Genomic DNA, 14,426 nt, shown 5'->3' on the forward strand with positions numbered 1-14,426 from the left:
CTATCATCCTTCACTGGTGCCCCGCCAGTATATACCGTTAGCACAGGCGGGGTCACGATTTCATTCATTTCACTCACTAACAAAAAAAACCCTAACTACGGTTGCAAACCAAAATTGCCCTTATGGATGAAATTTACGTTCAGTAATAGACAACGGATGATATAATAGTAAAGCATCCATCCATCGATCCTCACAAACTTTGTATTTATAATATATATATATATATATATATAGTAGTATATTAATGAATGGTGAAAGTAAGTCTCAATTGAAAGACTGTTTTACTTTATTTATTTTATCCCTATATCGTTTTCTCAACTAAAACCTCTACAGTTAATTTTTATTCCTATATTCTCTTTGAAAACAAAACAACACGACAAACTGCTAACATTTAACGTTTATTATATCATAACAAACCTTTTCATAATGCCACAAGAATGCGTGGCACGGAACGCCGCGCAGCGCAGGCAATAAAGTGAAATTAAACGCGCCAACATAAACAAAGCGATTCGACACTTGCAGACTTGCACGGTCGCGGAACTGCGGACAAAGGAACAAATAAATAAATATGTCCGTCCTAGTGCTAAATAATTGGCTTTGTTTTAAACTTTCGTTTAAATTGGACTTGTACTAAATAATGGAACTCTTTATAGTTTTGTTTCTATTACTAAAGTGGAGGTTTATTCTGAAAGAATGGCGATGTTAGTATTATATCTCAAATAAAAAACCTACGAACTTAGTAGTACTACCACATAAAGAATTTAATAAACTGTGGTGTTGAGGTGTTATTTATGTATCCAACAACGAACCCTTCACAAGTGGTATTGCTAGTCACTAATTTAGTTTAATTAATATGTTTATTAATAAATAAAATAAATACATTATTTATATTTATAATAAGTTTACTATTGTAATCTTTTGGAGGAAACAATAAAGAGTATCTATCTATCTACATTACCTAATTAAAAACATTTATTTATTTATTTATTTATTAGTACAAATATGTGTACATGGCGGACTTAATGCTAAAAGCATTCTCTCCCAGTCAACCGTAGGGAAGTGTCAGAATACTAAATATATTTAGATCTAAGACAAGAATTGTTTAAACTTTATTTAAACTAATCTATTATTCCCGCAAAATCTTAAAGATTTTTTTTATTTATTTCTTAAACTTAAAACTATTAAATTAGGTCATAATCACTGGTTTATAAAAATCCACAGATTATGACATTTTTTATATAGGACAAACAGAAAAATAAATCAAACCAAGAAATCAAAATTGGTTCAGAATTGAAAAAGATATTACGAAACATGCATACAGAAATGTGATGACACTTAAAAAGGCACCAAATTAGTATCATCATTATATCAGGCTTTAACTGTCCACTGTAAACATAGGTCATCATCTGTTAAGAGATTATGCCAGTAGTTGCCATGCTTGGCAGGCGCATTAGTAACTGCAGTTAAGATTTGGAGATGTTGTACGCTGCTGCCCATCCCTCACCCTGCCTTAGTCGCCTTATACGACACCCATGAGAAAGGAAGGGGTGGCCTATTCTATGCCGGGACCACGCGGTGAACAACCGAACAGCACACACCAAATCAAAATACTTACTCCTTAATCATACTTTTTAAAATTATTATATCAATACATAAAATAACATAATACAAAAATGTATCAAAACTTATTTGTAAAAATAATTTGGTCCGTGACAAATAAATATCAACTCTTTAGATAAATATCACAACATTTCTTAACTCAATTTTTTCTGTTGCTTATTTTTTTTTTTTTTTCAAAGACGAAATAACGAATGGCCAACGGAAAATTGTGTCTGGATGGGAAATTAAAATCGTTCAGTTTCATATCACGTCACGGGAGCCCGAGGGGCTGAGTTCCTTACGCGACAGACAGACCGATATTTTATTATCCCCATCTATTTACATTCTGCACGGTAGACAGTTTATAAGATAGAAATATAGAGGGCATATTATTTTAAAGGTAAAGGAATCTATTACTCTAATACCTGTGTGGAGGGGGGAGAGGGATTGTTAATAATGGGTCTAACTGACCCATTGTCAGCTATACACCCTATCAGGTCGACCTTCACGTGATCCCCCCTGGAAACCATCGTGTTTAATTCTAGTGGAATTCGTCACGATGGGCTGACTGACCTGCTGTTATCGTCACCTTTCATCCCTCACTGGTGCCCCGCCAGCGTATACCGATAGCGCAGGCGGGGTTACCATTTCATTATCACCCATTAAAAAATCCTGTATGATGTAATAGATCTAAAGTAATATTATTAAGAGAAGAAGAAAAGAAAGAAAAAATATATTTTTGTTTGTAATAGATAATACTTGACCGATTTTAATTCGGTTATTTATAACAGGGGCAAACGAGTATGTGGCTCACGTGATAATCAACATCAGAGAAATTGCGGGTGTGTTGCCAACCTTTTAAAAAAGGAATCATTTTCTTTTTAAAGTTTCAATGTCGTATCTGTTCGGGAATCTTGCTTCCTGGGGATCGATTATGCGTGGAAGAAAATCCTTTCACCTATAGAAAGATACATTCTCTATAAGTGACATGGGCTGCATTTTATAAAAAACAAAAACCGTGCGAAGCTGCAGGAAGTCATTAGTAAGATATAAATCTAAAAAAAAGTCCCTGAGAAGAAAGTCACTTCTTTATTTTCTTTAACGATTAGAGTTTTTTTTTAATTTAATTTCTGAATTTGAAAGATTATTTTAATGATTTTATCGAAAAAAAAATACTAACAAACCCATATCGATTGGTGGAATAATAAATTCCCGATAAAAAAAAAACATTATATGAATTCTTAACAATTTCACACAAAAAAAAATACGAAAAAAAAAACACATTAAACGCACAAAGCAATTGGTTTAAACACTTCGAAAAAAGATTCCAATAGCAATAATCATCTGTGGCTGAACAGAACAGTAATCGAGAGTCGTCGATTACGCTAATAAATTAGCTAAATCGATCGATTAGCATATCTCGGTTCCGCATTATCGGAACGACGATTTTATTTCTATAGAAGCCGGCCATACATTCAGTTAATACTGCAATTAGCCCCAAAAGCTCTCCGCAACCGCGAGCGGCCGAGCGAATCGTGTCCTTGTTACACACACATTTAAATGTTATGCCTCTTTTGATAGTGCCTAGGTAAATTATTAGGACTATTATATTATTTAGTTTCTTGCGGCCTCTTCTCATCAGATAAGCACTTTCTAAATTCTGCAGTAAATTTAAAAAAAGACGATTTGAAAGTGCTTGTAAACAAGTCTATTTGAATAGATTTGATTTGGCAGTCCATGGGGGAAGCTTATGTCCAGCAGTGGACGGACAATGACTGAAATGATGACGATGATGATTCAGCCCTCATAGACAAGTGGAAAAGAAATTTATCAATAAAACATTTCGGTAAAGGCCCGCATGAGAAAAAATAAGACAGCGCACGTCAGTATCTGATTGGATCTGATGAGCTCGGCAACGATAACGATTCTATCAGTAGATACGATTGTCACCTGTCTGCGGGGCTGGTTCAGGGATACGAGGATAAATTCCCTGTCGACGATGAGTGATGCAATGATACAAAGTCAATATCAAACAAACAATTTATCATTTTTTTTTTTATTTATGTAATACTTTATTGTACACACTAATTATACAGATATGACAGAGGTAATCAAATGTGCAAAGAAGAGCTTAACTCTAAAGGAGTTCTCTTCCAGCAACACTCAAAGTTCTTACTTTTAAAAGGTCCCGTGACTGACCACGATCTCACGTAAAAAAAAATTTATGACGAAGTCAAAAGTGGAAGTCCCGGATTCTGGAAACAGCCTACAATTTCTTTTTACATAAATAGGTCTAGATTTTAGATGGTTGGGAAAATAGACGCAGGGAGAGAGTCCCAGACTTTTTTTCGTAAGGATAATAAAACGCAAAGCTCTTTATGCATTTCAATAGTATATATCTACGAAATATGGATGTCGAATTTTTTTATGGTACTTAAAATGGCAAAGCACTAATTGCCCACCTAAGGGAAAATGATAATCGTCACCTGCAGACATGAATTACACCATAAACACGATAAAATCACTGTGACGCCCATGATACCCCTTTTGTAATGCTATTTCTGAAACCTACGATGTTGTGGCTCGTTTAAATGTATTGTAATATGGTTACAGCCCTTAACTGTCCACTCCTGAACATAAGCCTCCCCCTTGAGGGGTTTGGCAGTATTTGCCACGCTTAGCAGACAGATTGGTAACCGCAGTTATGCTTTGGAGAAGTTTTAAGAGGGGCGTTGCTGCTCATCCCTTCCTATCACGCGATAGGAAGGGGTGGCCACGGAATATTGTTTTATTGTTATAGTTACATATAGGGCGTTAGAAATAATTGTCAAATCCAATGATCTTATTAAGATTAATTTAGCAATCCAAAAAGGTTATGCTGACAGTTTGAGTTTCGAATACGCTGCCTCGATGTGGTGCGTTGGAAGACTAATTTATAATTAATTGTATTATTATTTGAAAAGTATTTACTATATTGTATTTATTAAATTTTAATCAATTTAAAGAAAAAATATCTTTAAGTTTTTTTCGATTTTCAAAGAACATTTCACATAGGTTCTGGTGATCGAAGTTTGGCGGTAACATCTGACATTTAGAGAATGTTCAACGGTTGTCAACATTGCGCTGTCGAAGGGAAATCGTTCTGATAATGATTATAATAAAGGTCAACGTGTAACCAATAGTGGATTTACGATTTGTGAAGAAGTTTTACATTACTATTTATATTCTACCTACTTAAAGCTCTTATGGGAACTGTAAATGTGTTGAAGCTCAGTGTAAGTTGCCTGCTCTACATTTTTATACTCTTTATATTTTTTTTTGACTTAAAAAAGAATAGGGAAATTGATATTCTACTTCTGGGATCGAATTAAGATTGAATTAGTAATGAAGAGGCCCTACTTAGGGTTAAGGAAAAGAGACAAATTATAAAAACTATTATGGTCAGAAGGAGAAAATATGTTAAGACACTTGATACGACACGACGAACTTATGAACATTATAATAGAAGGAAGCAGGGGAAGAGGGAGACCAAGGTATCGGTTACGTCAGGCAGGCAAAGGAAAAGGTTGATGTCAAGTTGTATCAAGAGGTAAAGAGACTTGCTGAAAATCGTAGTGAGTGGCAAAAGCTTTATTGACAAGAGCACAGCTCTTAAATAGAAAACGAAAACTGCTGGCTAAGAATCTTTGTGAAATGATTTGTCCTTCAATTGATTGCATGGGGAAAAAACTACTATAAAATTCAACCTTTAAAAATGTCTTAAACGCTTTATTTAATATAAAACTTTTTTTTTATATATAGAAGAGTTGTTAGCCGTGTGGTCCCGGCATAGAATGGGCCAGCCCTTCCTTTCCCGTGGGTGTCGTAATAGGCGACCAAGGGAACTTCACGGTAGAAACACGAATAAGACAGAAGTACCCAAGCAAACAACTTTTGTACTAAGTCTATTATATCCATTATCACTTATTAAAAAAAAAACAGTGAATCCAATCACCTCAACCAGGGGGAAAGGGATTGTTAGTATCGGAGACTGAGAATCCCATTGCTAGCAATATACCCAACCAGGTAGACCTCCTCGCGGTTCTCCCTGGAAACTATCATGGTTAATTCCTAATGAATTCATCATGATGGGCTAACTGGCCTGTTTTCATTCTCATCTATCACCCGTCACTGGTGCTCCGCCAGCGTATCCCGTTAGCACAGGCGGGGTTACCATTCCATTTTCACCCATCAAAAAAAAAAATCACCTCAACCACCTTGTCCTTAACGATTGTACTTTTAAATAAATCCATTGGAGCCACAGATAAGTAATTACAGTCTGAGTGCGCAGTTTTCGCCGGCCATTATAGATGACTGAATTCACTTGCCCTAATGAAATTAGCATTTACATTAATTTGTTACTCGCTCCGTTTGTTTTGCTTTCAGCTGCAATTTCATTAAAGAGCTAAACACGAATTACATTGTAGTCGCTGACTATTGTTTAACAGTCCTGCTTACACATTCTCGTTAAATCCTTGTTGTTCACTAAATATTTATTTTTAAGTTAAAACTCTACGAATCTCTTATGAAGAAACTGTGAAAGCGGTTTATCATCTTCATCATCATCAGCTTTGATCTTCATCGTTGTTTATTGGTAATATAATATATAATTGTGTGTGTATGTATATTTACATTTATAAGTATAGTTTTGATATATATATATATATATATATATATATATATATATATATATATATATATATATATATATATATATATATATATATATATATATATATATATATTAATGGATGGTAATAAAATGGTAACCCCACCTGCGCTATCGGTATACGCAGTGCACCAGTGAGAGATGATAGATGAGGATGAAGCAGGTCAATTAGCCCATCGTGACGAATTCAACAAGAATTGTTCACGATGGTTTCCAGGGGGAACCACGAGGAGATAGACCTGATATAGTTTATTGCTAACAATGGGGCTACTCCCCCCCTATGATATATATATATTTGTACATGTGTGTAATGTTATTTTAATGTATTCATGTAAGTATATTTATATATTAATAATGTGCAGTAGTTCTCCATTGTGTTTACTATATAATATGTAAATGTATGGATACGTCTGTAACTGTTTATCTACAATAATTTTCAATTTTTTCACTGCATAATTATATTTCTGTTTTGCCAAAGGTTGACTGGGAGAGAATGCTGTATAGTATTAAATCCATTTTGTAATATGGTCAATAAAGAATAAATACTTAATATTTTATTTATTTATTCATTCATTAGTACATACATGTGTACATGGCGAACTTAATACTAAAAGCATTCTCTCCCAGTCAACAATAGGGAAGTGTCAGAGTACTCGAATGCGGTACTAGTAATTATTGATATACATACGTACTAAAATTACATATATAAACGAATATATATATATATATATATATATATATATATATATATATATATATATATATATATATATATATATATATATATATATATATATATATATATATATATATACAAATATACTTACACATATATGACATATACTATATTATACACGACATTGAGAATAATATAAAGCACTTACTGCTCGGATAAAGTAAAAAAATGAGCGTGAACGTTCTTTGAGTATGTAATTTAATACGAAAAATCTTGTCTATATTAAATATCTTTCATTTTTTCCATTAAAAAGCCAATGTCCTGCGGCTGCGGAAAGCGTCTTTCAGTTAGAGATTTTAATGGATAACTCGAAATCTTAACAGCATTCAGCACTTAGTTTTTCTACGTCTACATTTCTATGACTAAACTTTTCTATGACGACACTTTCCACGTCTGTCTTTACAGCTAGTAAACCGTCAATTATATAAATCCCAAATGATATTATCTAATAATATATAAAATTCTCGTGTCACGGTGTTTGTTACCAAACTCCTCCGAAACGGCTTCACTGATATTTATGAGATTTTGTGTGCATATCGGTTAGATAAAATCATTGTATTATTACTGTATTATTACTATATTAATATTATATATATATTTATTTATTTATTTATTTATTTATTTATAGCAAGGCAACAGATTACAAATTAATACATTTATAAAATAAATATTACATGAAACGGCATTAAATTTGCACTCCAATAACTGCTCTGCATAACATTCGATATTATATACATTAAAAGAATGACGGCTATAAATTTAAAGTAACAAATTGGCAGCCTTAATGTAACATTGCAAGGATTGTTGGAAGATATCAAGGTCCTTGCATACATTGTTATATTTTCTGCACATGCGGATAATTGGATTGTGATACGATACATTATTATTACAAATCGGTATATAAAATAATTTTTGTATTCTTTTATTACCTGTACGAAATGAAACAAGGCTCAACAATGTGCTACTGTCCCATTTATAATTTATTATTTTATAAAGAGTAATGAAATCAGACATAGATCTTCTATTTATAAGAGAATTAATGTTAAAATGATTAAGTCTTAATTCATACGAATGAAGTTTCCTTCTCAGACCATACTTAGTGCTCAAAAATCTAACAAAGCGTTTTTGAATTGCTTCTATTCTGTCAATGTGGTTCTGATAAAAAGGAGACCAAATAACAGAACAGTACTCAAGTGAACTTCTAACTAGTGATGTATAGAGTGACAAGATAGCATGCGAGTTTTTAAAAGGTCTAGTTGTTCTAAAGATAAACCCTAGAGTTCTATTTGCTTTTGCAACTAAATAATCATAGTGTTGTATAAATGATAATTTTGAGTCAAGTATAATACCTAAGTCACGAATGGATTCCTTTTTTTCCAAACGCATATTATTAACACAGTATGGATAACTTATAAGAATTCTATTTTTAGTAAAAGATATGACGTGGCATTTAAATATATTCAAGTTCATATTATTATCAATGCACCACTGATGCAAACGATTGATATCACGCTGCAGTATTTCACAATCTAGATCACAACCTATCGTACGATATATCTTTATGTCGTCAGCAAAGGCTAAATGCTCACATGTTAAAGTTTGGAGAAGATCATTGACAAATAAAATAAATAATAGAGGGCCTAAATTAGAGCCCTGGGGTATACCAGATTTTAATTCAAACGGGACTGAATCATAGCCGTAAATAGTTACGATTTGCGGACGATTCATTAAATAAGATTTAAGCCAAAGCAAAAGTGAGCCATGAATACCCAAATGATGTGCTTTGATGCAAAGTATCTCATGGTCAACCCTATCAAAAGCCTTCGCAAAATCCACATAAATTGAATCAACTTGTACTTTGTTATTAAAGGCTACGTTTATATAATGGATATATTCAAGAAGATTTGTCAATGTGGAACGATTATTTATAAAGCCATGTTGGCTGGAATCAATAATATGCCTAAGATGAGAATAGATATGTTTATACACTAGCCCTTCCAGGATCTTAGCAAAACAAGAAAGAATGCTTATTGGTCTATAGCTACTTATATCTGCTTTGCAGCCTGTTTTATGTATTGGCACAATTTTAGCAATTTTGAACAAATCAGGGAAACTTCCCGATGACAACGACTTGTTAAATAATATAGTTAGAGGCTCAACCAATGCTATTGCACAATTTTTAACAAATATTGGCGGTATTCCGTCGGGCCCTGCACCCTTAGTAGCATCGATAGATTTCAATGACTTGATAACATCGTCTTTTGAAATATAAATATGAGACAGACATTGCGTTGCCTGAGAAAACTTTGGGGTATATGACTTGGCGGTAGACTGGCTGTAAACGGAAGAAAAATAACTTGCAAACAAATTAGCAACACTATAACCATCGTTTGCACGTTGCTCTTTGTAAAACATTTGGTTTGGAAGATCGTTTGTTAATTTTTTAGCCTTAGTATATCTCCAGAATGCTTTGATATTAGTCTTTATATTCTCTTCCATTTGTGATATGTAAATTTTAAAGTTTTTATCAAATAACTCTTTAGATCTGGATCTTAGTAACGAATACGTGTCAAAATCACGCGGGTTGCTAAACTTTTTATATTTGCGATGATATTTATCCTTTTCCTTTAATAGTTTTATCAGGGATTGAGAGAACCAGGACGGATATTTGGATTTTTTAGATTTGGCCACGGGAGTATATTTTTCTATAATTTCCCATAGGACATTATAAAATAACTGTAAGAAATTATTACAATCAAGATTCAAGTATTTATGCCATTCGACTTTCGAGAGATCCGCTGTACAACCTAAAAAATTGCATTTATGAAAGTTAAATCTTTTAATGATATTTTCCTTTAATGATGAAGTATTGTCTGCGGTAATATTAATCTCTAAAGGGGGGTGGTAAATATCGACACGACTAAGTGGCTGTGCGTCCATCACTTTACATACCAAGTCAGTACTCGCCAATACCAAGTCAAGAAGCTTCCCATTGCTATTAAAAGTAAAGTTACGTTGAGCGAGTGAAGTTCGAGATACAAAGTCTCTCATAAGCAAATATTTCTCATTAATAGTTTTAAAATTTTTTGTGTTATCCCACTCATAATCTGGTAGATTGAAATCACCTATAATAAGAAAATGTTCACCAAACGACGATAACATTCTTTCTTCACAAATTTCTAGATAGTCAAAGAATTGCTCACTCGCAATATATGAAGGCATATAAGCTGTGCAAATATTTAAAGAAATATGTTTTAGCTTAATTTTAACCCATACATCTTCAAGTGACGAATTCCAATCATATCTACACTCCGATAAATATATATATATATATATATATATATATATATATATATATATATATATATATATATATATATATATATATATATATATATATATATATATATATATATATATACATATATATATATACATATATATATATATATACATATATATATATATAAAATATTTGAATGTTACACATATGCGTAGGCATAGACAATAGAGCTTTGTTTAAGAGTAGTTTGAAACAAGTGCATAAAACTTTGGCAATATTGCAGGAGTAACGCGCCCGGCATGTTTATAGAGGGATTTACTTTCAATTTGCTGAAAAACTTCACAATATAAGATCTTTTATTTATTCCCCTGTAACAATAAATAGGTATACCCTTAAAGTTATATATAATGTTAAATAGATAGGTACGTAATATACAAGGCTGTTGAATTTAGTTCTTGTTCTTATGTAAATTTGTAAGTATTTTACGTACATACATATTGGTGTAGTATAATATAGACAATCGGAAGAAGGAAATGGTAGTAACCTGTAACCCATTGTTAGCAATGTATTCTGTCAGGTCGATCTCCACGCGGTCCCCTCTAGACAGTGTTGCAAGATTAGATACTTTTTTCGCAATTTAGCGTATATTTTTTTTTTTATTTTCGTAATTTTGAAGAGATGAAATTATTGAAAAGGTTTTTGTGTAAGAAAGTGTTATAAGTATAGAAATTTCGGTAATCTTTTGGAAATTTTGGATAACGGTTTTTTTTTTAATGGGTGAAAATGAAATAGTGACCCCGTCTGCGCATTCGGTATACAGTGACGAGAAATCTTTGAGTGAATTCATCATGATGGGCTAACTGGCCGCCAGCGTATCCCGTTAGCGCAGGCGGGGTTACCGTACCATTTTCACACAACAAAAAAAAAACTCATTGGTGCTCCGCCAGTGTCAGTGTATACCGATAGCGCAGATGGGTTATTCTAAAACATAGACACATTCTATTTTTTTTTTTATTTTATATATACTCAATTTCAGACAAAGTATAAAATTTCTAATTATATACATATTCATAATATTCACCCGACTAGATTCTAAGAAATATAAATAATATAACTACCTACTAAATAATGAGAAAATTGTTATTATATTTATTTAAGATTTTTATAGGAAATTCGTGGAATAGAAATTAAAGTTATTTCTACTTAGTACCTACCAGAGGGAGACTTTGTACAAAAGTCGATTGCTTGGCCACCTTTGTTCCATTCGTGTTTCTACCTAAAGCAGTTGTGTTTGCACGGCTGTGTTTCGGTTTGAAGGGTTGGGATATGGCGTGAATTTACTGGGTACAGAGGAATAACACCTGAGTCCTCAGGAATGGCAACGCATGGGGGGTATCATGGGCGAAACAGTATACTCTGTTATGTCCATGGTACTGTTCATGTTTATAGGCGACGGTTACCACTTTCCATCAGGTGGGCCGTCATCTTGTTTGCCATTCTAAGTTGTAAAGAAAAAAACCTACGAAATAACGTAAAATAGACAGTTTTTAAGTATAAAAAATTAAATAACTAAGATATCTTTGTTCTATATCTTACTAGCATAATAAAATTAAAAGTAAACTATGCCTGTATATTTGTTGGTTACACCAAATCGAAAGCAGTTTTAACAGTCACGTTCCAGATTTACGTTACATCTTTATATGCCACCTAAAAATTGTCTAATTCATTGTTTTTCCAACTTACAAAATCCATATACAAAAACTTACAAAATGTACGTACGAAGTGGCAAGTAAAAGCTAATTTACCATAAGAAAAAAAAAATGGAAATGTACAAATGGAAATAAGCGCCGACAGCATGAAATTAAAAAGAATTCAATTCAAATTTGGAATTCTTGCGACGGGGTGGCCGCCTGTGAAAACTTTCCCCATAACATGCAAATGGGGAAAGTTTTGGCTAATTGCCTGCAAGACTGTCGCACGACTAACCCCGTCCAACGAAGCGCAGTTAATTAAAACTCAGTTGCCAGTGTCTAAATTTATATATTAAAGACTGTGATTTCTTAGGATTATTGAATAACTAACTGAATACTGTGGCTTTGCCCGCTTAAATATGTATTTATCGTTATTATTCCATGTTGGGGAGTGTGATGGATTTCCCCGTTTCGTGGTGAATATTAAATAAATTGTCTTTTAATAATAAATTGCATCCGTATATATGAAAGAAAATTATGCAATGAAAAAAACAAAAGTAGAGCAGTGACTGATAAAATATAAATTTATGGCAATCAAAATAAAAAAGGTATATTTATGGGTGGAAATGGAATGGTAACTCCGCCAGCTCTAACAGGATACGCTGGCGGGGCACGAGTGAAGGGTGATAGATGAGAATGAAAACAGGCCAGTTAGCCCATCATGATGATTTCATCAGGAATTAACCATAATAGTTTTTAGGGGGAACCGCGAGGAGGTCGAACTGGTTGGGTATATTGCTAGCAATAGAATTCTTAGTCTCCATTACTAACAATACCTTTCCCCCCAAATAAAGAAGGTTGCAATCTTCAAAATGATACCTGTTAACTTTTACCCGTTAATTGTCCTTAAGGGGGAATTTGCCTGTAGTTGCCATGCTTGGTAAACAGGTTGGCAACCGCTGTTAGATTTTGGTGATATTTTGAAGAGGGACGCTGCTGCCCGCCCTTGAACCGTTAAGTTATCTTAGTCACCTCTTACAAGACCCACGAGAAAGGGGTAGTCCTTTCTATGCCGGGACTATACGACGTAAGTACTTAAATGTGGGAAATTAGAATAAGGGCTAGCCGTAAACCTAATTTTATTAAAAAATCATTACATTTTTTCATATATTATTCATAAACTTTCACATGTATTTGAATTACAGACTTTTTAATTATGTTTAATTATTTCAGACTTGCACTAATTTCTGACTTTTCAGAGTGAGGTCGTCCTACACTAAGTTTGCCTGTACGGGGTTATCTATCAAAAACGTTTCTACCGCATCCATTCCCACCGATAGTTGGTTCTACACAACTGTATGACAAACTTATAGCCACTTTAGATAGGTAAATAATAAAAAAAAAAAATTGCATCTTAAGCACACACAATTTCCACTCAGAGTGCATTATGTTATTTATAATTCACTTATTAAACCTTATTGTTTACGCAATTTTTTTTATTTTGGTTCTATTTACCCTGGAATATTATAAATGGAAAATGTTTACGCAATATTATATGCTTTAACATGTCTAAATCACAATTTTATATTTAGTTCGATTAGTCATAATTTATTCCTAATGATCAGGATCTCAGTTCTTTATATTCTATGATCTAGTAAAAAATTTTACTAGGATTGTCTATGATGTATGGTCCCGATAAAGAATAGGACACCCCTTTCTTTCACGTGGCTGTCGAAAGAGGCAACCGTTCCATTTTCATATATTAAAAAAAAAAAATTATAAACAGAATTTAACAATTCTATTTTCAAACGATATATTCTGCTTCCATATTGATGGAAGCTGTTACTTTTCTTTGCAGAGTAAAATCCGCAAAAATTTACTTATTAATAAATGTAAGTTACATACTCACAAATAAATTTTGCTAAAGAATACGAAATCGATATCTCTTCCACATTACATATTCAAGTAATTAAAATGGATGTTTTATAAAATTTACTTGTCTTGAATTAGTAATAGGTACTTAAGTAGGTACCTAATGTGGGTAATATCTGTGGGAAAATTCAAGGCATATTATATATTCATATTATAGTAGACGCAACAATCTCCTTTCGTGATTCAATAGCAAAAATGAGGCATTGTAAATTATCGTTATCGTTTAATATTTCTGCTCTTTTTTAAATGATGTAGCCATAAAACCTATTCTTTTTCATCTATAAATTTCTTTAACAAATGTAACAGATTTAAAAAATTTTACAGTTTTCGTTAAGAACGGAACCGGTTGGTGAGAGCTCAAAACAGATGGCGCTTTCTTAAAAAAAGTTCTTGTCATTAAATGATTCGACCCTTCGGAACCGTAATTTATTTTAATGAGACCAATAATTCAATTTACATAACACTTTATCTGCTCAT

General features: G+C 32.9%; 1 protein-coding gene across 1 annotated transcript in view; it reads right to left on the bottom strand.

Moving 5' to 3' along the window:
• Nucleotides 1-411: 411 nt before the first annotated feature.
• LOC113517785 (xylose isomerase-like) overlaps nt 412-14,426 on the bottom strand; it is a 62,776-nt gene continuing 48,761 nt past the window's right edge. Inside the window, exon 9 of the mRNA XM_052902959.1 lies at nt 412-540. The gene's annotated coding sequence lies outside the window, so the exon portion shown is untranslated. The remainder of the gene's footprint in view (nt 541-14,426) is intronic.

This window comes from Galleria mellonella, unplaced genomic scaffold, assembly GCF_026898425.1.
Source record: "Galleria mellonella isolate WM207_F2 unplaced genomic scaffold, CSIRO_AGI_GalMel_v1 utg99, whole genome shotgun sequence".
In the NCBI taxonomy this organism is placed as follows: domain Eukaryota; kingdom Metazoa; phylum Arthropoda; class Insecta; order Lepidoptera; family Pyralidae; genus Galleria; species Galleria mellonella.